A 25177-nucleotide genomic window follows, 5' to 3' on the forward strand; every position below is an offset into this window, starting at 1 on the left:
ATGGTGTGTAAGCCATGGCTTGACCATGTCTGAAAATCAGGGTATATTTAAGGGATTTTGGTTGAGACAAAGGAATGCCTGCCTACATGGGGATTGCAATGGAGTATGAATTGACAGGCAGAAACCGACCACCAAAATCAATGCCTAAGGGATTAGACCAAGGTGAGATGGATTGCTGTGGGGGATGTAGCTGAGTTTTAGCCTCATTTAAAAAGGCTTTAGCTAGACTCATTCCTTCTGATGATGTCAACATCTTTCAAATGTACCTGTTGATGTAGACAGTTACTGCCTTCTTTTTACAATTTTACAATAACAGCAGCCAAAAACCAAAAGCACCCCCAAAATGCCAGGTGACAAGGTGTTGTGAATGAGTGTTTTAAGGCTGCTTAAAGACATCACCACAGTAGTTTAGAGGTGTTGCTGAGACATTAACACTCCTGGAGTACAACTGGCCCATCTTTTGACAAAGATTTTTCCTATGGATTCTGGCAACGCAGCAGCCACAGTGAACAAAGAGTAAAATAACACTGAGACATCATCATTCAAATGTCACCAAGACAAATGTCACCTGGTTTGGCATCTAGAGACCACAGAGCTCTGGATATGCTGTAGCAATACTTTTGTGCTTCCCCTGGAGGTAGGAAACAGCTCTCACCTTTTGCTATGCACTTTTGAAGAACCTTCCACTCAAAATTAACTGTGCCCAGCAAACAAAAATTTGGTTTCTCTCCTATTGTACAGTGAATCATTACAAACTTTTATTAGAGGTCCAAAAGTAAAATAGAGTTTTATTTCAGATAAAAGATTGTAATGAAAATAAAACCCAGAGATACTCTTTGTGAAGACTGACAAATTTCAAAGAATGCAAAGTACAAACATTCCAAACATGCAGTTACATAAACTATTTCATTTTGCAATAAAACTTCATAAAACATTAAATTTTTAATGCTCCTTTACCATAGAATATGCAAATTAACATTTACAAGTCTACATCTTCCAACGATAGATGGCACTAGTAATTCCTGCATTCACCACAACATTAAATACTGTTATAGCATTTTAACATATGCAAAACTAATCATAACTGCCCAAGTAATATATGACAATCAACTCTGCTCTAAAACACTTACATAGATTTTTTTTATCACAGCAGAACTGAAAGTTATGATAGCAGGAGCAACATCTCAAAAATATTTTACTACTTAAAATGATTTATCCGAACTGTGAACTAGGAAAATATTCCACTATCAATTACATTGGTGTAAATCACAATGTTCAATGCGAAAGAACAAGAAGAGATTTCTATTTATTAGCACCCCTAAAGCCTGTTGTGTACTTGCATAGGAGCAGTAGGATGATTTTTACTTTTCATTAGAAAATTATCAAAGTAATTTTAGGCATAGGTCTAACTTAGAACAGTGAAAAAGACACTTTTAAAAGTGTCAACAAAGTTTGTTGATGTTTATTTGTGCAACAGAAACACACCTGCTCCTTCAGGAGAGGAACCGCCTGAGTCTTCCCACAAAATCAAGTGTCTGGAACTCCTCATCGTGAGATGTACTGCAAAGACAGTGTGGCATCTCAGAGGAGAGATCTGGACATGCACGCCTTAACATAGCCCTAGGTTAGACAACGAGCCTGTTATTTAGCAGCCACAGAAGGCTATTAATCTGTGTATCACATGACATATACACTGCATTCCCTGTGCTCTTCAGCAAGGTGAAGGTGGGATTGAAATCAGCTGACTAGCAGCTGGTGAGAGAAGAATAGGCATGAGATTTATAGATCTGAAGTAGTGAGCAGAGCACAGAGGACAATTTTATGGCATATAAGGATTCATGTGTTAGCAAAAAATCATGTGCCTGTGGTTTCCATGATAGAAGAATTCTTTTTTAGTATGTAGGTTGCTGAAGTGTCTTCGGCAGATCAGAAGAAAAGGAGAACAGGGACAGGAACATGGACTTCACATCAAAGTGGGTATTCATGCTGATATAACAGAACTTCAGTGTAAGAAGAATACTGACCTCTGTCTACACTGGAATAGCCCATTCCACAGTCTACTTACCATCAAATGTCTTCCTTAGTATAGACCAACATCGGCTCAGATCATCATTCTCATTACAGAGCATTATGGGGAAACCCATTTTTTAGAGTTTTTAGGCAATAAAACCCATGACTTCAGAAATGGGAAAAGGTGTGAGGTAGCAGCATCTGCTTTGGCATTTGTGGTAACTATAGTTTCAAGTTACTTTTGCCATTATCCCCCTATTCACCCATTATCAAAACACACTGTTGTGTATCAGTAGTTAATAACTGTTGAATCTCAGTGACAGTCCCTGGAAGGGAAATGCTATCAGGTAAGTCAGGGAGCCCTGCATCCACCTCTGAAATACAGTCTTCCTTTTCCAAGTAATATGGATAGTTCATTCCATGCACTGTGGCAAATCTCCAAGCATCATGCAGGGTTGAACTTTAAATGAAGTCAGCATGTTTGTAACAGCCAGGCTTAGTCAGTCCTATTGTTTGGAAAAATCATCTCTAAACAGACCTTAAAAATAACCATTCAATTTCTCATTTAATCTTTTTTTTTTTAATTGACTTGTTGCATTCTTTAGATGTATTGAAATTCCACTACACAAGCTCCTGTGGGAAAATAGTACTCAGCAATTTGAATTTGTTAGCTAGTCTGAACATAGAGGATCTGATTCTCATTTATGTTACAGTCGCTTTATATTGCTCAGGCAGTAAATTGCATTTACACTCAGTAAATGAGCAACTGGAGTAGTGTAAAGGAACTTTAGCATGAATGAGAATTAGGCCCAAAGCCTTCCTTAGTTTTTATAGCAACTCTGTTATTCATCTCAATTGGTGAGATAGGGATTGATTGACAAACAAATAGCAACATGGTATTACCTAGTTTGGAAGGAGAATTGAGCCAGGGATTAGGAAACCCCAATTCAGTGAAGGAAATCAGACTGGCTGTTAAAAGCCTGAAGTCCGACAAAACACTAAGGCCAGATGGTTTCAGCATACATTTTTACAATCAGCTAAGTATAAAAGATGAAATAGCTCCCCTGCTGGTTAAAGTATTTCAAAATTATTTACAGATGGGAATTAATGTTAATGACTCGTATAGCTAACTCCCTACATACCATGCTGAAAATTTACCGCCCTCGAGTTTAGTCCCAGCAAATGCACCAGGAAGTTTCATCATTTGAAAATGCAAATAGATTTTCCTCATCTTACCATGTACAACTAACCATTTCAATTTCACATCTAAGAGGTTTAAACAGAAGTAGGATAATGAGGGACAGAGCTAATACCAGAAACGTCCTCAACATGAAGATTATTTTAATTGTAAATTCCTACAGCAGAAGATTTACTCATAAAACATAACATACAGTAGAAGTGTGTTATGGAGAGGACTGATATTAAAGATATAAGCAAGAGTGATTCCGGGGAATAGGGAGCTCTATTTCTGGGTGAGTGGCTCAGAGCCATATTAGGTCAAAATGCAGATTTCACCAGTTAACATTCCCGTGAGGCAGCCACTCACATGAAAAAAGTACTAATGGGCCACCTAACTGCACATGTAAGTAAAACACAGAACATTCTGTTCTTTTTATCTGTACATATTTATTGATCATTTGCCCAGATACAATTTCTTAGATCTAACCCAATCAAGAATTTATAATAAACAATAAACAAAACAGAAAATTCCCCCACTGTGGACTTTTAGTCAGCTTAAATTAATGCAGATTTTCTCCTGTGTACAGATTTAAAATTAAGCTTTTGCCTCACTAAGTGGCACAGGTGAAGTAGACTGGAATCTGAATGAGCAGTTTTAGATTTCTCTCCTCTTCACAGATAAAAATCTCACTAATCATTGCACTCCCTTAACAGATTCATTTCTCTGAGGTACAACTAACTTACTGTCTGATCTCTCTTCTCTCATTAAAAAGCAAACAATTTAAAAATAGTCCTTGATCAAGGTCCTTTCAATTGCTCATTTTACAAATAGGGATAATCCAAAATGAATGAGACCTAGAATAAATTTCTGCTATTAGTCATATGTAATTACAGCCAGAAAAATGACACTTTCTTTTTAAGATCACATTCTGGATCTTGGCTAGCATGGCAGATTAATGCAGCACTCAACTTTCTGCTTTTCCTCTGTTTCAGTTTGATTTTAATTACATTTATTTCATATGTAATAGCAACTGACATAGCTACTTCTGTATACAAAGAAACTACTACAAGATACAATATTTCAATAGTCTGAGTTTAGAAGAAGGTGAAGACAGGTAGCTTTGCAGAGATCATTAAATAGTCAACCTTTAGTCTAGCTGAGAGAAAACAAACAAAACCCCTCAATTACCAGAGAAACAGGACTTAAAATTACATCTTGAGAAAAGGTAAGAAGTTCCTTTCTGGTCATTTCTTGAATGACCCTCTCCTGACTTTCCCTTCATTCAGTTATTCTCCCTTTCAAATCCTTCTTCAGCCTACTCAAATCTCCAACGCTGAAATAAGTTTGATGCTCTCTAACACTGGATAGCTATGGATTTTATTTCTTTTAGCTCCAGCAGTGCCTGAAGTGCAAAAACCTCACCCAAAAAAAAACCCCAAAACCACAAAAACAACAAACCCCAAAAAAGCAAAGGGCCACTGCTGAAGGAAACTCCTCCTCATCAGAACTGGTGGCAGCTATGCTCAGTAATAGGTTTTCACCATTTCCATGACTGATGCATGGGCTGCTCAGTGACCAAAGGCAGAACTACGGGAGGTGCTGGTAAGTACCAAGTAGTGCTGTTGTACAAATTATTGGTCCAAATTAGCAAAGCTTGGCTAACAGCTGATTCACTTGTAGTTGTTAGTAATAAGGACAGTCACTGAAAAGCCTAGGGGCAATTCTCTAAAACGCAGTTTATTATCCAAATCGTGAGATGTAATTCCTGATGGCATCAGAATGCATAGAGCTGGCGGTCAGCTGGCAGTAACTGCAAGGAATCATGCATGTGCAGCCCCCTTGCAAACAATACATAAAGGCACATTTCTCAGAGATATCCACTGGCAATAACTGTCATTAATACTTACTGCCTTAGCTAATGATAACAAACTCATGCTAACTATTAGAAAAGGTCCATTTCTATTTCTGTGTTTTCAGTGCAGCTCAATTTAAGTATCTACTCTGCCCTTGTGAGATCCAGCCTGGAATACTGTGTCCAAATCTGGAGTCCTCAGTACATGAAAGACACGGACCTGTTAAAGAGAGTTCAGAGGAGGGCCGCAAATATGGTCAGATGGCTGGAGCATCTCTCCTATGAAGACAGACTGAGAGAGCTGAAGCTGTTCAGCCTGAAGAAGTGAATGGTCTGGAGTGACCTTATAGCACCTTGTAGTACCTAAATAGTCTTATAAAAAAGAAAGAGAGTGAGTTTTTACATGGGCAGATATTGACAGGACAAGGGACAATGGTTTTAATGGTTTTGAACTAAAAGAGTGGAGATTTAGATTAGATGTGAGGAAGAAATTCTTTACTGTGAGGGTGGTGAAGCACTGGAACAGCTTGCCCCAGGAAGTTGTAGATGCCTCATCCCTGGAAGCGTTCAAGGCCAGGTTGAATTGGGTCCTGAGAAACTTGATTTAGTGGAACATGTCCCTGCCCATGGCAGGGGCTTGAGACTAGATGATCTTTAAGGTCCCTTCCAACCCAAACTGTTCTATGATTTTGATTCTACGATTTTATGATTCTGTGAATATATGTACCATGTCAAATCAAGTACTGTCATCTCAGCAGTCCCTAATATATTGTCTGTTTTCTGTGAAAGGGACTTTTTCCCAAAGCCATCTGTATTAACTGTTTTTTTCTGCTGATGTCTTATTTTTCACTGAAACCTTTTTCTCTTCTGCACAGAGAGTTCCCTTCTCTCAGTTTCTTTCTTTTGAATATTTTCATTAGAAGGATGAGAAATAACTGGTACACAAATACTATAGCTGATATATTTCAGTCTTGACATGCTGAAAAAGATACAGTTTGAAAGAACAAATTACTTTCTACAGTTTTCTTATTGCATATTAAAAGAAATTTAGATTGCAAATATAAAGATTTAACAAACTCATTAAGACTTAAAGACCATTACTTATTAAACTAAAACTGAGATAATACAACAATCAAATTAAAAATACTGTTGCAAATAAGATCAGAAAGATGATGGTTGTTAGATTTAGATTATCAAATTAATCCAACTAGGAGTCAAACCCAGTTATGAGGTTTAGACGAGAAAAAAGTGGTATATTTTTTTTCTAGTTCTGTATTGTGAAATAAATTGGTTTTGTGTCTCAGTTTAATACAGCTATTTTGTTCCCATTTTTTTCCATAGTAACAGAAATTTTCTGACAGTGATTCAACTATCGTGACTGCTTTCACAGAGTTATGCATAGACTGGATATTCTCAAGGAAGTACAGAGACTGTAGCTTCCTTAGCTACAGTTTCACTGCAGTTTTCCCTTTTTTTAAATGTCATATTGTTCCAGTAGCTATTCTTTTGCTTTTCTTATTACCTTCCCTATTGCACATAACAACATAAAAACTAAACAACAGAAATAAAACAGAAGAGTGTTTACTATAACAAGTTTCTACACACATCAGTTGCTCCAGAAAGCACTTCTGTAACTTTGACAGCACTTACTCTCATAAAAGACCAATTTGGGAGCTCATTTTAAGGTTTCAGAAAGTATTATCAGAAGTGTTTTTTCACAAGCATATATATTCATTCATTATGCTTTCATGTGCTGGCAGAACATGAAAGACATAGTCCTTAACATGAGGCAGGAAAAAAAAAGAAATAGAAGGATACACTTTTACTTCTTGGTCTACAGATCACCTAAGTATGCAGATGCTGCATAGATTAGCTGAAACAGTAGCTTGCTTAAATTCTTTGGCACCTGCATGCATCTAATGGAAAGCAGCAGATTTGGCTGTCTGGCATACCCAGCTCAGCGAGTTCTTGCCTCCTCTTGCAGATGGTGCAGTATCCAGGAGGAGGGCAGGACACTTCTTTTATCTGTTACAGCTAACAGACTCCACGTTCACCTTATGTGTGCCTTTGATCACTCCTGGAGGTGATTCTCTTCTATGCAATCTTTGATAATAGCACCAGGCTTCTTAAATATTGGATTAAATAGCTCAACCTTAATACTAGATTGTATGGTCTATGTACAGTTAACATAATCCAGTCATATTTCCCAGTTGATAGGCTTTAGGGCTGAAATCACTATGGGGTCACTAAGCCACCCAGGAACCACCCTTTGAAAAATTCACTGTTCCATCCACCAATGAGGTAAGATCCAAAATTGTTACCGGTAAATTCTCTGTTATCTGGGGTAAATTAAGAGAAACTAATGTCAATCCCCCAAAACATGATTAGTAGGAGATATGGTGCTGGGATACTGAAGAAGCACCACTGAAGTCAGCCAGCATTCAGCGTGAGATGGAGCTGAGAACAGAACAGACTCAGATTCCTCGCTGTGCTCTCTAGCACCCTCTGATCAATGGTTTCTGGCACACAGCTCTGTCTGCTCCCAAAGTGCTGCTGAGGGAGTTAATAAACCTCTTGGAATTCACTGCCCTGGGAGGAATAATGCAAAACTGTGAGGCCAGCCCTGTGGTGCTCAGCGGGGTGTTGGGACCGAGCCAGAGCAAATGAGCCCATCTGATTCTGCTGAGGGACAGTTAATTGCCTCTGAAGCATGCACCCCAGGACTCTCGGTTCACTGTAAGGAGCAGGCTTAGGCTTGTAGGAGTCATGAATTGATCAATCAGCTGTGGAGAAGCAGCTAACACTGCTTTTGACCTACTAGTGGAAGCAGTGCAGTTGTGATCATACAACGCTCTGCCTGAGCCGATAGCCTCTGCAGGTCTGACCGAGACCTGCACACAACCAGCTACTGTGCCCGCTCTTCCTGCCAGAGTAATCCACCAGCTGGGCACTCACCCAGAATCGCCAAGGGTTAAGTATATTGGTTGCATGCAAACCCCTGGCAGAAGTGGCATAAGTCTTTCTACCTTCTCTTAATAAATAAGCCATATTTGAATCATTTTTTAAAAATGACTAATGACACTCTACGCTCACACTCATTCATCTTTTTACCAGCAGATGCCAGGTCATATATCCTTGCATGAAGGGAAATTAGGGAAATATGTTATAAGATTTTATCAAGGAGTATTTTCATGATCTGCTTAGCAGAAACTGCTTCTACACTTTTTACACTAAATTCTATTTAACATCACTTAAATGTAAGGTAATTCTTTAACACAGTTTTTTCCCCATTCCTCATGGTCTCTCTAGCACTTGCATTTACTGCAACTACTGGTAGCAAATTTAATAGAAATGCAAGCAGCAGTTTTTCAACAGAAAGACACTTTGCTGGCAAGATTCCTCATCCCTGTTTTCTTTACTTTTTTTTTTTCTTATTGAAGAGCATGGAAATTTAGTAGTTTTCTCCACGCCTTGCAGTTCCTTGTCTAGATCACCTGCTGGATGCTATTACACCACCATTACTTCTATGACACTCAATTCTGATGAATCTTCCTTAAAAACTGTGACAGTGGTTCTATTAGATGGGAGTAATTCTATACTTGCAGTCTCATTGACATGAAATTCAATTAATTTTGAATTATGATCAGAAATATGGAATAGATTTGATTTTGCAGAAAGTTGACATTTCAACACAGAGAGATGTGTGTTATACTGATTTATGTGATTAGGGAAAAATACTGTGAAATATTTTTCCTTTATGGTACTCATCTTCAAGAGAGAGATTCCTTATTTATATGAGCAGAGGGAGAGTGCTTTGACCTCAGAAGGAAGAAACCTGATTGTCCCCTCTTCTGATTGCTCTGTTATATATCTGTGTACCTCAAAAGTTCATTGTGTAGCTAAGCCTCAAACTTTCCCTGAGAAAGCTGCCAACTATCACCTCCCAGTTAATCATAAAGTGACACTGCACACTCTTAGTTAACATTTTGGCAGAGCTCGACAAAAGTGCTTTATTTCTGGAGCTTCACTTGCTCGGGCAGAGTCCTCCTGGAATGAATGTGGCAAACAGGATTTTGCATATTCTCTAGGAGGGCTGAAGAGCATTCAAACTCTGCTGATTGACTGTGAAAATGAGCCCTGTGGTCACATAATACTGTTTTCCCCCTCCAGTTTTCTTTAAGAGACTGTGTTATGTTATATATCTTTTGGTTAACTCTTAATTAAAAAAGTATAATCTGTCAACGATGCCATCAAATACTAAGCACAAACACTTCTCTGTTAATAGGAGGCATATTTATGGATCTCACTTTTATTACTTTATTAGCATTTCACACTTCCTCACTGGAAGTTGAGGAACATATATAGTCTATTGGTATTTAAACAGCGAAGCAAATATTGTGAATGTCTGTCTGGCTTTTATGCCACCTTCCATTCTAGATCATTTTGTTTTGTTACAATGCTTCCACAAGTTTTCATGGGATTACACAAGTATCACAGAAAAACGTGGTCTTTCATTATTTCCCATTTTGTTTTGGTCAGTTTGGTCAGTTGGGTTCAGCTATTCCAGCTGTGTCCCCTCCCAGCCCCTTGCCCACCCTCAGCCTACTTGCCTTTGGGGAATGGGGAGGAGGTGAGAGACAAAGAAACAAGAGGTGGTCTTGATGATGTGGGATAACTGCTTAGCAATAGCCAACACACCAGTGTGTAATCCACACTGTTCTAGCCACAGATGCAAAGCACAGGGCGCTGTGGGCTGTTGGGAAAAACATTAAATCCACCCCAGTCAGTAATCTTCTTACTGCCCTCCGTGGACATGAAATATCTTACGATGCTTCCCAAAAGATCTGATGTTTCCTTCCCTCTGTTACGACCTTACTAAGGCTGGCAAATATTAAACGTCTGCATCTGGATTTTCTTATTCACTATGCTGTGAGGTGTAAATTACTTTGCTTACTTCACTTTAAAAAGAATAGCATATATTTTAAGCAATTTAATCTGAAGATAAAGATTTAAAAACTTTCCCCAAACTGGAATTATTCACAAAGATAATAAATGGATACTTTGAATCTAGAGCCCTTCATTCATTTTAGGAATTCAGTTTTTGCAGTCACCTGTCAAAGACAACCATTAAAAACTACAACATACTAAAAAAGAAAAGTTTGCAGACAAATTTCTTTGATATGGCAAATAGTTCTTGGCAGTGAAAGAAAGAAACTGTGATGTGAGCTGTTCTTTTATTTTTGCTTATTATAATAAATGCCAGCCTACAGATGGAATTCAAGCTGTAATTCCAAATATATTAAATGATCTACTCTAAAAAATGAGTCAAGTGAGACCTCCCTTTTTAAAGGCTGTGAAAAAGAAATCATCTTTTTTTTAAACTTGCCAGTAGAAAAGGGGATAAGCGGGAAGTACAATTGATCTCATCTAAAATCTTACAGTTGAGAACATTTATTATAGCATAAGGCAGAAAGGGATAGATGCTTATAAATGAGATCCAACTTTCTCTCCAGATGCTTTCTGCCGAAATACTATTCAGAGTGAACCTTTAAAACTTGAATTTGGAAAGCATAAACCATGCTAAAATAAATCTAAGCTGATATATTCATTTGAAACAAAATGAATGTGACACATCATGGCTATGACAATATGTAATTTCACCCTGAGAATTCAGTTTTCAGAGGTGATTTAATTTTCTTTAAAACATTATTGAAAACTACAAGACACAGATTAGAATCCTTGTCCCATATGGATATTAATTTTGATAATGTTCACTCTACAACTAAAATACAATAGGCAAATCCACTATTTGCTAAGCCATCTATGATGGAAAGGGTTGATACATAATTGTTTAAATGCTCAGTAGGATTATCATTCTAATGCTTAAATACTCTAACAGGAGGTAGGATAAAGGTTAGGAAAATTAGATGACTTATAAATGCTTCATTAAATATTTTTTCAGGCATTAAAGCAATTCAGAAGGAGGACACGAACTCAATCTACTGCTCTCTGTAAAGTTTGTACATACAGTGTAAGACATGATAAAGTTAAACTGCACTGAGAGATATGTCCATGGTATGGAGCTGTTTGATAAATGCTGTTGCAGTGTTTGTCTTAGTCCTCAAATTGTGCCTACTGAAGTCAATGGGAGTTTCTTACTGCATCTACAGGCAACAAATAAGGTCTAGATTCTTTACATCTGCTTTGACATTCTGTTTGATATTCACAAAAACAGTGCTGTTCTCCCTGCTGTTGTGTTTGTATGCCAATGTACATAGACATGCACACTATTAAGACCTAGATGTGCGATTGAATTCTCTGCCTTCACACCTGAATGCCTACCAGAATGAGTTACTGTGCACCTTTCACATCATGGGGACGTATAGCCTTAATTAACCAAGCTGTGTTAAAATCATAGCTCCAACATTTTGATTTAGCAAAGTGTTTAATCCTGTGCCAACTGTAAGCATGTAAGTAGTCCTGCCAAGTTAATGGTGCTCCTCACGTGGCTGAACTTGAGCATGTACTTAATTGCTTGATTTGGGGCCAGAGCGCCCAGAACGCTGTGGGAGGGAGCTGTGGGTGGGGGAATATGCTCTGCTAAGGCAGGCACCACTCAGGTAGTAATGGCTTAGTTCAAAACTCTTTCTTTCCTACAGGCCAAAACTTTGAAGAAGCCAAAAGTTTTTGCAGTTTTGAAAGGATCATCATAGCTCAAAATTCAAGGCAATAGGGGGAGTGAGATGGCAGTACGGACTGGATATAAATCACAAAAAAAATAGGATCAGAAAGAACAAGAAGATTATGAGATATAGAAAAATGTCAAAACTAATAAGAGGAGATTTCATCTACCCAGACACACAGGAACAGGGACACAATGAGAGAAATAAATCAAGGAACAGTCATGTACTATATCCTCAGTGTATTAAAAGGTGGCAAGAAAGACGAACATTCTGACTTTCAACGGTGCAGCTGTTAGGAGACAGAGGTGAAGGACTCACTAATGACCATAATCCAGTTGGATTCATTACTGCAGACTGCACCCACAAGAGGAATAAAAAACCCCAAGGACTTTGAATATAGAAGAATGGGGAAGTGCTGGAGGCAATCCAGTGGGTTAAGTGTCTAATGGAAGGAGTGGGAGGAAGGAAGGACGCAGAGGAAATGGAAACTGTTCAGAAAGCAATTACAGCATATCCAAGGGTGATGCATTTTATCCAACAGTATGTACACTAGGAGGAGAAAAAGACCATAGGAAATAAAAACAGAATTGAAAAATATATTAAGAGATAAATAAAAGGGATACATAAGCAGTGTAAAATTTCAGGTGCAGAGGGAGAACAGAAAATATATACAATTAATTTAAGATACGTGAATGCAAATATACAAAGAGTGCAAGCAGATAATGAAATTAAATTAGAAATAGGCTAATATGAGAGTATATCCCTAGCAGATGCAACAAAAACTCTGCAAAGAAAGCAGCAGGTTTTCAGGGTGAAACCAAAGCAGCATGATACTATGTGCTGATTCAAGCCCCATTCCTCACGGCTGATTTTACTGTTACTGAAAGAAAAGCAATTGGCAACACTTGTTTTTAGACAAAGTTTTCTCCATTTGCAACACACTGGGAGAAAGACAATCCTGCTATCTCCATCTCACAGCCACCAATCCCAGAGCATCCCAGGTGAATGAAATGTAACGACATATTATCCTTAGCAGACACTGCAAGATGCTTGAGCAGTTGCCTCTTTCACTACCATTTCACCTTCATTTTGCCCAAGCTGGAAATTAGAAAATAGAGGAAGCACTGAGTTTGAAGAGATATTTGCAGTTTAGACAGGACACATTTGTACTTTCAGGCCAGTTCAGGCAGTCAGATGGAAAACACATCTTGGTATAATTTTGGGTGTAATTTTTGGATAGTTAGTTTGCCTGGGCCAAAAACATCCCAAGAAGCATCCTGAAAAATTATAAATATCTAGTTAAGCTGCTGTGCCAGAGAGTGTTCCTCAATATTACTTGAGACTGTTGCCATGTGCCCTTGTGAAGAACTTCCTTCTAAGCACTCTTCTCTTTCTGTCTTTTCACTAACAACTGAGGAAATCTATGGAGATCTTCCTCCCCAAGCCACTCATTGGCCTTTTCCCTTCTCCATCCCTCAGCTAAAAACATAAGCTCATAATACCAAAATAAGACAAGGCAAGATGGTTCAGGTCAGAGGACTTGTAATATCTTGGACATTCCTAGAGCCAGCCCTTCCTATGTGTTTCCTCCGTGGCAACATATTTCTGTCAGAAAGCTACAGCTGAAATTTAAAACACAATAGGAAGAAGCATCAAAACAATAGACAATTAGCCAGCAAAATCACACTACCTCTAATATTAATCAGTTAAGTCCACAACAGAAAATCTTTTGTGAAGAGCAGAAGGCTACATCTCCTAATTTACTCCTGCTAATAATGCCAAGGTTGTGGGTTTGAACCCTGTTTGGGCCATTCACTTTAGAGTTGGACTCGATGATCCTTGTGAGTCCCTTCCAACTCAGAATATTCTGTGATTCTGTGTATTTGAACCAGAGTAATAAACTGCTTAGGACAGCATTGTTACTTTAATCACTTCTGTCTACATGTCTTGTTTTGTGAGCAAATTTTCTCCAATTTTGTTCATTCAAGAGTCTGTATGCTTCTGGAAAGCAAAATGCAACATAGGCAAAGCCAAAAGCAACAGTGTTAAATGACAAGTGGCAATAGGAGCAATGTTGTACAGTTTGAGAAACTGTTCCACTCAATCAAATGTTGCATTTGGAAACAACAGATAGGAGGGCAGGTACTTTCTTATCACCATTTGTAGCGGAAGTACAACTGCAGCTCCAGTCTGTTTGAGATGGCGCAGCACACAGTGGGATACAGAAAAATAATAGTCAGAGATGCTGCTTAAAGCCACAAGAGAAAGCACGGATTGGCTTAACAAAGACACAAAAAGCCCTTGATATTCATGAGATTCAGTAAGCGCTGATAAATAGCTTCTTCTGATACTTAACCCTTTATAACTTATGGTTGTTTTTATTCTTGCTGTAGTATATGCTCTCACTCTTGTGTGGAACAGAGCTAGTGGAAGCATTCACTGGGAAAAAAGGTGAGGACCACATACACCAGATATTATAATGTACCACTTCCCCTGTAAAGCATAGTGCAATTAATTTCCTCATGACAGCTTCTGAACCAAGAAAATGTGTAAAATAGATATAGAATATTCAGAGGTTTTTATTAGCTTTGTTTAGTATTTTTCACTCTAGTCAAAGTTGCAACAACAGATTTCCTGTTCTCAGACATCTCTGACTTTACTCCGTTCTTTCCGAAAAATAAGCATTTATCTCCTACTGGAGTTTTCTTTAAGACAAAACAAAATCTGAAAACAACACAAATTTCTTAATATTAAATTGCAATGTTAAGCAGAAATACAAACTTGAACTTTATTGATAGTTATACTAAATTACTTTATTTATTTGCTTATATATAAAACATGTTCACTGCAGTTTAACACATCAGGACTATCTAATGTATAAAGAATATATTGCTCTTTATACAACTTCCACATGAATATACAGACATAATAGCATAACTCTATTAATCTCACTTAATTGGCATAAAATACACTCGACTATAGATATCTCTGTCCCTTCTGATGTGAGTCTATAAACCAGTGTCTATTTGTACTGTCCTTTATAATTCAGGAGCACACATACTGTATATAAATGTGCCTTGACTTTGCTTTTCTTTCAAGTACTGCATGAGTGAGAATCTTCAATAACAGAAGTAAAGCACTTAAAGCTATCTGCTCCCCTCTGCGCCTTTCAGCAATAAATAATACCCCAATCCTGAAGGTTAGGCTAAACCCTTGCTCTTGCAAGGAAACCTTCTGATTTCAATTGTGTTCCACATAGATCAAGCTAAAAGATAAAGGTTTAAATCACTAATTGCAATAGTTTGGTTTTGGGGTTTTTTTTGTGCATGACTCTGTTTTTTCCTACAAAATATTCTGAATTTCAGAACATGGAAAACCAGGACATTTGGCATAAACTTTTCATTTGAGGTTTTTTTAAACATCTGAACATACATTTTATGTCTTCTGAACAACGGTAAAGGCATTTGAAAAAAAATACTTTGCTGAAACTGTAATTAAAAAAAAAACTCTTTCCTAAAAGCTTTTTTAGGTGAGCTAAATTATACTGGACATATATAAATAAAAAAGAGCAAAGAAGAACATGAACATATATTACTAGTGTAATTCATCAAAAATAGTTGACACTTCAATCTAACCCAGAAATGAAAACACAGAACTTTATAGAGTTATAGGAAGTAAGCAATTTAAACATACCATGGCACAAGGTCATCTAACAATGAAGCTGGGAAGATATTCTCTTTCTATTCGCTTTCCTTCACTCCTTTAATCCTTCTGAATCTATCAAGTACAGATTAATATAAATCTTTTTAACAGCCAGAGGTGATCTTCAATCAGATAATTAATAGTAGTGGTCCAAGTTTTCTATAACAGGTCCATCTTTCCATTTTAATATAAAATGAAAGGGTACTTTATCTAACTAAGCTATCACTCTGGGAAAGGTTTCTTTTTCCATAATAAAGTAATGTATGCCTTAACTAATTAGCTCATTATTTTAAAATGTAATTTTTTTGTAAAACTCACTGAGATACTTCATCATGCTTAAAAGGCTACTGATGTGGAAAAAAACAATTCTCAGAATATACTCACTGCTGCTCATTCAAAACACTCACTTGCCGAATCACTCCCCACATAGTCTGAGCTAAATATATGAGGCAGAGGAAATGCACTCCATTTGCTTTGAAAGTAAACCTCCAAGGCCATTTCATAAGCAGAAATCATATCCAAGTCATAGAGATACTGTAGTTAAGTTTATGATTCCAATTTGGCTTGGAAAGCCTTCCATACTCTAGAAAAAAATACTTCACTAATCTATATGTAAATACTTCAGTAAAACCACTGAACAGTGATCAAGGTCAGTATTAATATCACAAATTAAAGATGTCATCTGAAAACATACCGTCTAGAAGAATGATCAGAGCTCACGCTGAAGAATAATCCATGTTTTCAGCAGCCTATAAACACCATGGAAAAAACTGCAGTATTGTATTCATTAAGTCTCAGTGTTATATACGAAAAACAGTAAATAATGAAATACAGCCAGTGATATGGTGGCAGCCGGATGGGTAGCAGACAACCACATGGAAATGTCAGCCTGAAGAAACTCATGGTAGGACTAGCAGATCTATGTTGTACAGTTCAACTTGGGAATTAAATATACTTTCTGGGCTTGCATTTCTATTATACACTGTTAAATAAGAAAAAAACAACCCAACAACCCAAACAACTCCTCAATTTCTAATTATTTTGTTGTCTTAGTGAAAACGTGTTTATTTAAGTAGATGCAACCGCACATTTATTTGCCCCAAGGGAGAGTGAGAGGAATTAACCAAATACCTTTTTGAAGTCCTGTCAAGGGGCAATGATAGTTGTATTGGAGGAAGGCACAAGCATCTCATACTTCCCAATGTGTTTAGTGTTTTTGTAGCTCCTAGACACATGGACTGTCACCTGTTTACACCACTGTCCACCTCCATGTGGGCCAGCAGTGCTCTGCCCCAGGACTCAGTTTTCACACAGCAGCATGGAGACAAGCCAGCTGGAATGGGCAAGTCCGTGGTAAGATCTCATTATTGTTCTTGCTTCTGCTTCTCTCCCTTGGCTTCACTGTCTTATTTTGAGCCTTCTGGATCTGTGACACAGATTGAGACAGTATAATTTTTCAAAACAGTAACTCAATTAACATATAAGTTAGCTACAAGACGTATGGGGCAGGAATCAGGTCCAGACCATAGATACCTAAATGCAGGGGACTACCTATGTGCTAGATACACAAGATCTCACTTCAGACAACAGAGGTTAATTTGGTGCCCACACATAGCTGCTCAGTTTCATTTGAGATGGATGCCCTAAGGTCTCAAAGATATCAGCCAAAGGTTAGATGTAATACAGAACTTACAGGAGATCCTCAGTTGCAACTGGTATTAAGATGGCAACAGGCACTAGAGTAGTACCCTACAGTCTCTCACATGACACTACAGGTCCATAGCAATGTCATATTTCCCTGCTATTCAAGAACCTTGTCACTGTACAACCTATTATCTAAACTCTATTACAGAAATAGTATAAACACAAAAAGAAATGGTTAATCCATCCACAATTCCTCATTGTTGGACCTGCATAAAGAGGAGAAAGCAACAGAATTCAATAAGTGTACTGTTGAACAAGGCAGTTTTCACGCAGAGACTCAGAGACTCAGAAGGGAAAGGAGGGTGCTACATTCTTCAGTGCAAGATAATTCTAAAATGGTTTTAAATTGCAAGGTGCTAAGAGACAGGGACACTTTCCCTAAGAGATGAGCTGCCATGTCTCTCACTGCTATGTCAGCATAGAGATAGGCACATAGGGAAGAGCTCTGGGTAGCTCTACCATTTGAATGGTCATGAGATCTCAATGTGCAGTAGGCACCAGAGAGAAGACAGGACATCTCTGCAGCAACAATGAAGAACCAAAACTTAATAGACAAAAGTAAGTGATGAAAAAAATGTCTAGACATTAGATTGCTGGATTCCAAAAACTGGATATGAGAAAAACTGCTAAGTTTAAACAAAGCCTTGGGCTGACAGAGACTGGGGAAAAACCTCAATCTAAAGTCCAGACAAGGATCCATTGATGTCACAGGTTTGGAATGTCCTACCCAAGCCTGGAGAAACCATGCCCTGATCTCATCAAACCTCTGCATAAAACCCATTGCGTTCCCCCCTTGCACGTGTATACTCTGTAACCCTTTGCATATGTATATCCAATACCTAATCCACCCTGTAAGTCCCCTAAGATAAAATGAGTTTTTCCCATGAGGTAATTCCTAAGACCCCAAGATTTGTCAAACCAGGTTTTTCCCTTACCTCATCTCTGAAAAGTCCTCAATTGTAATACCATGAATATGTAAACCCCCTGTTGAATATGTAAACCATGAACCCTTTAAATATGAAGTTGTGAGCTCAATAAAGGATTCCAGTTTCTTGCCCCCAAGCTGGGATTGCATTAGATATCTGCTTATTTTTGTACGGCCCATGAGAGAACTGAACTGGAGGAAGAGAATGTCATCAGAGCCTTCTGATCCATTTCAAAAAAGTTATTCTGTATGCCGTGAATGACATCGGATTTGGCATGCAGTTAGGCTGAGAAGAAAGTAGGAAAATGGGTACTGCAAACAGCAAAGCCAGAGAAGGCCTCCAAGAAAAGGAAAGGAAATCTAAACTTGATGTCAAAGTCTAGTGTCAGATATCATGATAATTAAGCAAACCCTAAGAGACTGGAGATCCGCAGGAACCAATTTGCCTTGCTTGGATACTGTCAGTGTAGGTCATGCCCTTTGGAGCAGGACCAATCAGCTGAAACCTCTGCTCACTCCCCATTTCCCATGTGGCAAAGGAAAGGTAACAAAACACAGCTTAGAAGGTAAAATAGTTTACACCCACAAATACAAGGCGACTGGAAGACTCATGTAGTCATCCTGTGATGTGGGAGAAGAGGTCTCTGTCCTCCCATAATTTGTATCTGATAACCGAAACCAGAGAGATGGCAGCCAGGAAGCAGACTAAAAATACTTATCACAAACTACAAATTCTATTTGCAATTATATTTTAACTGCTTTCAAATTACTTCAGTCTTTTCCAACTGGAATTCACCCAAACAATAGATTACAGTACAAAATATTTTATAGATGTCATCTAGAATTGGAAATTGTGGCACCAACTCATGGCCAGTGTGCAAGGCATGTGCAATGGGGATGACAATTTGTCTTCATGAAAGCCATTTGACCTCAATATGTTACAACAGTCTATGAAACTGCGAGTTTGTAATACTTTACATAATTGCCCAGATTTGCCTATGATTCCATATCTTCATTTTGAACTCACTATTTTATAGCAGCACAAAAGGAGCTTAACTTGTCAAGTGGCTGGTAAAGCTGAAAATGAAATATCATAAGAAAATATGTCAGGGGTAGACCTTTCTGACCCAAACTTCTGTTTTGCCAGCAGAACAATTTGTCTCATCAGTCACTGTATGGGCTACATCAATCATACAGCTGATGTTTTTTCTGGACTTGCATCAAACAATCTCAGCACATCGACCAAGACATTCTTAAATCTCTGTCCTTTCATGCTAAATCCAAAAGTTCCCTTTTCATGTGTACTCAACAAATAGACATTCATAACCTTAGAACATACAAATATGATGGATTTTATTTTGAAGGACCTAGAATAATTAAATGCAACCAACTTGTTTCTGAAAGGTTTCCTTCAGCTGTGCTTCAAGGATATGACATATTTGCTATTTTTTCCTCAGTTTTTGATTTCTTTTACTTTGTCAGGGAAAGCAATGATGTTATATATCACATAAAATGTGATGTAGTATGGAGTGATGAGTGACAAAATCCAGCAAAGAGTTCAAATAAAAGTTTTTCATATCTTAATCCATACAGGATTTTGCCAATAACATAAAAAAAAATAAGACTTTGCAGATACCATTAACCAGCATTTGACTGTCTAAAAGAATAGAAAAAACAATTTCTTAGCTCACAAAAGCATGAGCAGTCAACAAAAAAAACTCATCATCATTAGGAATGCAAATTCAGGATAAATTTATCCAATTATCTTACTGAAAAAAATCTGTGAAAGTTGAAGTCTGGAAGTGAAAGACCCCAAATCCGTTGTTCATTTTTTAATTTCATTTTATTTCACCTTATGCATCTGTGTAATTCTGTGGCTTCTGTATCACTGTATCCAACAACCTCTGAAATACTTAAATTATTTTCTTTTATTTCCCAGCCTGTAGAAATAGCTTGACTGTTATATGCACCTACGCATAAGAAAGATTGTAACAGAAACATTATGCAAAGGACTTCTTTTTAAATGTTCTCTTCCAAATGTGGTAATCTCCATGCTTAGTCTCAGGGAAGAATGGCAAGCACAGGCTGCTAGTAACTAGCCTTGGCAGCCCCAGGCAAGCATGGCTAGGAAGCACCTGGCAGTATGAGGCACAGCAGGCAGGAGGTTAGCTAACACAAACACCACCATGGTGGCTCATTCTGAATCAGTGCTCCCCAGTAATCCCAAATAATTTCAAATTGTGAGTGCAAATGATTGTGGAAGAAGGAGCAATTAACACACACACACACACACACACACACACACACACACACACACACCCCAGAAGGAAAAAGGCTACAAGTTGTTATGGTTGTTCTTTAGGAATTAATTATGGCTTTTCTGTTTTTTCTCATCTCCCTCAAATAGCAATATTTATTTATTGTGTCATTTGATTCGTGTTTGTGCTTGTCAAGTCCAGGCAGATGCCTAAGCTAGTAAAAACCCTGAATAACAAGTAGAATATATGCAATATCAGTTTCTAAGAGCTAGACACCCGTCCTTCAGAATAATTGCTCTACTTGAGATCTCACTTTGATGTGCTGTAATAGCTGAATAAACAAAACTAACTAGATTAAAATTTGATCATGCAGACATCACTACACCATGATTACATTCTTTAGTGAGGGAAGGATTAAAGAAAAATATGAAAACTTACCAGATACGAAACCCCAATGTCCATACTAAGTAAACACTATCTGTAAATACAAAATGTAAATACTTCTATAAAACAGCAAAAAGATCCATCTAATCATTGGTATATAGCTGCCTCTGTAAATCCCGTGTAAGTTAAGATCATAAAATCAATTAAATTCTATTACTGCTAATATCCCAATTCCTGTAGTTATTTCTGATATTCCGATTTCTGTCAGCCACATTGAAATTCAAGGACATATAGATGGCCCCCACACTTAGTACTTGTCGTTGAATGGTGGCATTTGAAGCCAGGTCTTCTTTGTCACTGGAAGATGGAAAAGCCTATGGAGACCAAAGATAAAGAGATACTGCTAAGAAGATAGAGCCTCTGGATAACGGAATGAGGGGAGAAAAGCAGTGTTAGGATTATGCAGATAATAGATCTCAGCCAGATGTTCACTGACTTTTTCTGCCATTTAAAAGCAGTGAAGCTTGCCTAAGTGGGACATTTTCAATAGTACTACTACACCTTGGGGATTCTGAATAAAATTGCTGCTTGCTAATGTTGTGTACTTGATTTTTTCCCCCTAAGAATGACAAATTTAGTAGTTACTCATTTTTATTTCTAGCCTGAATTTCATATTTTGTTAGGTTTCTTACAGCTACTTTCCATCTACTACAGCAGTCTACATGTGCAATGAACTCTCCCTTACCAGGAGGAGAATGATATATCTACCCTAGTTTTCTGTTTTGCTGGGATTCAGAGATGATATCATGACTAGAATCATGCAGTTACCCTGATGGGAAGTACTGAGCTCAAAATTGTAATCAAGGTTCATAGAAAAAAAACTTTAGTGCAATGTTCACAGAACCATACATAGGAAACAAAGCAGAAATGATGCTTTTGAAAGAACAGACTGTCTTCTACACTGTGTCAACACTTACCAGTTGATACCTGCTGCGACACACCACATCTTGGGTTTTTTTGACCATCTAGACTGATAAAATGTCTTTCTTTGTGTGGAAGCTAGGGCTTCCTGGGAGCTTGAAGGCCTCCCTAGAAGTTTTGTTAGACTTTCATTTCCTTTGTTGTATAGTCAGATTCACCGTATTTTGTTCCACCAGTATTTGGAAGTGTCCTACTTCCACTCATCCAAAGCATTAACTTTCTTCTGTCAAAGCAGCATTCATATTTCCTCCAGAATCAAAGATGCTGCCTTTAGTTATCTGCAACCTCTTGGAATTCATCAGATGCCAGTGAGTCTATTGTACCTGCTACTCAGCACTGGTGAGGACACATCTGGAGCGTTGAGATTCCCAGTGGAAGATATGGATTTGCTGGAGTAAGTCCAGCGTAAGGCCACAAATAAGATTAAGGGTTATTAAGGGACAGGAGCATCTTTCATATGAGGATGTGTTTGCAGAGGTAGAACTGTTCAGCTTAGAGAATGGATGGATCAGAGGGGTGTTTTCAGTGTATGTATATAAATACCTAATGGGTGGAAATGAAGATGAGAGAGACAGATTCTTCTCAATAGTGACTAAGACAAGAGGCAATGGCACAAGGTGAAACACATGAAATTACATATGAACACAAGACAACACTTTTTTGTACTGTGAGGACGATTAAACATCCAAACAGGTGGCCAAGAGAAATTGTGAGGTCTCCCTATGAGGAGATATTTACACTGTGGCTAGACATAGACCTGGGCAACTTGCTGTAGCTGCCCCTACCCTGAGCAGGTGGTTGAACTCCAGAAGTCCCTTCCTACCCAAATAATTCTGTAACTCAGTGAATCAGTCAAGATCCTTGTGTTACAGACTGAGAGGAGAGCAGTCATTGAATTAAATTAAAAGTTTTACAAACATAGGGGAAAAGTTTATCTGAAATTCTATATTGTCAATTTTTTTACATACGGGAAATTGCAACTGACATTAGGAGAAACATAAATTTTGTTTCATATAAACATAAAGGTCTCTGTATCACAGATAAAACCAGCTAAACTGAGTCCCATTTTCTTATGTGGGCAACATCTTTTTTGCCAGATATCCTAAATCCTTTTTAAAAAATTGGCTATTATCAAATAGAAGCAATTTATCTCTTTCATAACATTAGGCAAATAATCCATCCAGAATTAACATGCAGATTCTGTCCCCAAGAATATTTTGTAGGAAATTATTTTAAAATAAGATTCAAATCTTTATAATTAAGAAGGGCAAATATATTAATAAGGATAAAGAGATACATTTCTAATCTCCAAGTTATGCAAATTACTCTGTGATTTTTGTCATTTATTTCAGAAACAGCAGAACAATGGAGTTTCTTCACATGCATGACAATCCTTCTCATTTATGTTCTTGACACATTGCAACTAGATATTTATTCTTACACAGCAAACTTTAATGGTATTGAGACTGTGTGTATTTTTTATTTAAATACATTCACACTTTTAAAACCACAATATTTATAAATATTTTTCTTTACAAATAGCCTTTATACACCTCTCAGACCTCAGCCTATTATTGCTTGAAATATTTGCTAGGTGCATAATTACAGGTGACTAAGGGGATGACTTTGCTTCAGACAAAATTTCATGTTTCCCTTTTGCCTTTGCTTTTATTTCTCTACATGCCAAATACCAAATAGGTTTGAGCCCTTTTGTTAACAGACATATCTGTTAAAGAAATACTTTTTACGCCTAGGAGAGATCTATACAAATTCAAACAGTTTGTTATTGCATCTGTTCACTTAGCTAACATAAGGAAGGACCACTTAATAATACCAGAACTATGCAATCATGGCTATTGCACAGTGTGTGTACAACACACTGAGACTGTCCCTCTGCCCAGTTGAGGGATTAGACAGGGTATGCCCTGATAAAACAGTGCAGCAGCTCATAAGCTAGCTCAAAACAAGATGAGGGCAAGTGACTTGCTAGAAAACTAGATAAAACAGAGCAGCTAGCTCATAAGCTAGCTCAAAACAAGATGAGGGCAAGTGACTTGCTAGAAAACTAGATAAAACAGAGCAGCTAGCTCATAAGCTAGCTCAAAACAAGATGAGGGCAAGTGACTTGCTAACACAGCTTCACTGCTTTAAATTAGCAATTCCTTTGGAGTAGATAGGAGAGCTCTATGCGCTCCATTTCCCTGTTTTTTCATTCAGACTATGTTCCAGCACCCCTCATACCTCTTACCTGGTGCTGAGAGGCACATTCTGGAAAATGATTCACAGGTTGAGATAGGAAGAGAAATTTTGCCAGGGAGCTGCAGGTGGTAGAACAAGGAATTCTGTAGGGCTGTGACCAGGGAAACAGAAAAGCAGTGGGGAGGGATAAGTTGTACAAGCAGATGACACAGAAGAAATGCGTGGGTGCTAGGAGTATTTCTGGAGAAACCTTAGAAGTGGAACTGTGACAGTAATGAACCATGGGCTGTTTCTGCATTTTCTTTTCATGCTATCTCCCCAACTTTAACCACTGCCTTCTTAGCACCCTGCTATTCCCTATCATTGACATTCATGTTTCATGTGCCTTCACTATACTGCTTTTACAGGCTCCCCAACATCATGTCCCCCTCAGATGTACTGTTTTTACATATCCAAAACCACACCTATGTAGTGAAACAGTTGACTAATTTGCACTACTATAGGGAAACATGATAGCTTTTCAAATGAAACTGATCTTGTATAAAGATGGAGAGAAATACCGGAAAGCTTCTTCCCATCAGGACTCACAAAATTGTAGGCTACATTCTGTCAGCAGTATCACTTTCCTGTAGTCAGGGTCGAAAACCTTCATTAGAGTCACAGCTAATAGGCAATATGTCTTCACGCTGAAGGAGGACACGATACCATTTCTTAAAAGTATAAGGGGCAAGGGATGGTGGAAAGACAAAGAATCCCAAGTAAAGGAATATTTTCTATTCTTTGTCACAGAACTTCAGTGAAACTAAAGACAGATACTGCCAAAAAAGGTATCACACAAGAAACAATGTGCTCTTAGTAATTTCTTGCGCTTTGGTTTAAACCTCAGATAGTAAATGAAGGAATTTTCAGGTATTTGAACAGAAAAGTAAAGGCAGGTTTGAAATAAAGACACTCTTAATGATACTTTTCTTAATGCTGCTGGTATTAGTGCCAATGTCCAAAGTTAGACTAGCAAACTCAGTAGGTCATTAAGGCATGTACTTTTACATACAGCACACTAAAACTGTATAGTTCAACAAGGGTTCAACTGTATAGATGACAAGGGCAGCGGTTCCTTGTGAAATAGGGTTAATGCAGCGTGTCACGGAAAACACATATGATGACATTTTCCTTTGTCACATACTCATTCACCTGAAAGCCCTTCAGGGTGGAATCTGTGACTGTTCTGTATACGGATGAGATCACAAGGCCCCAGTTCTATAAAAAGTTCACATAAATAACTGTAATGATGTGAATGGG

General features: G+C 37.9%; 1 long non-coding RNA gene across 1 annotated transcript in view; it reads left to right on the forward strand.

Annotated features, from left to right (window-relative positions):
* The window catches only part of LOC113987766, a 61530-nt gene that overhangs the window by 17484 nt on the left and 18869 nt on the right, over window positions 1-25177 (forward strand). The window contains exon 4 of the long non-coding RNA XR_005563618.1: window positions 16639-16780. This is a non-coding gene — a long non-coding RNA (uncharacterized LOC113987766). The remainder of the gene's footprint in view (window positions 1-16638; window positions 16781-25177) is intronic.

The sequence above is a fragment of the Pipra filicauda genome, unplaced genomic scaffold (assembly GCF_003945595.2).
Source record: "Pipra filicauda isolate LSUMZ 115617 unplaced genomic scaffold, ASM394559v2 scaffold22_size4397567_pilon, whole genome shotgun sequence".
Taxonomy (NCBI): Eukaryota; Metazoa; Chordata; class Aves; order Passeriformes; family Pipridae; genus Pipra; species Pipra filicauda.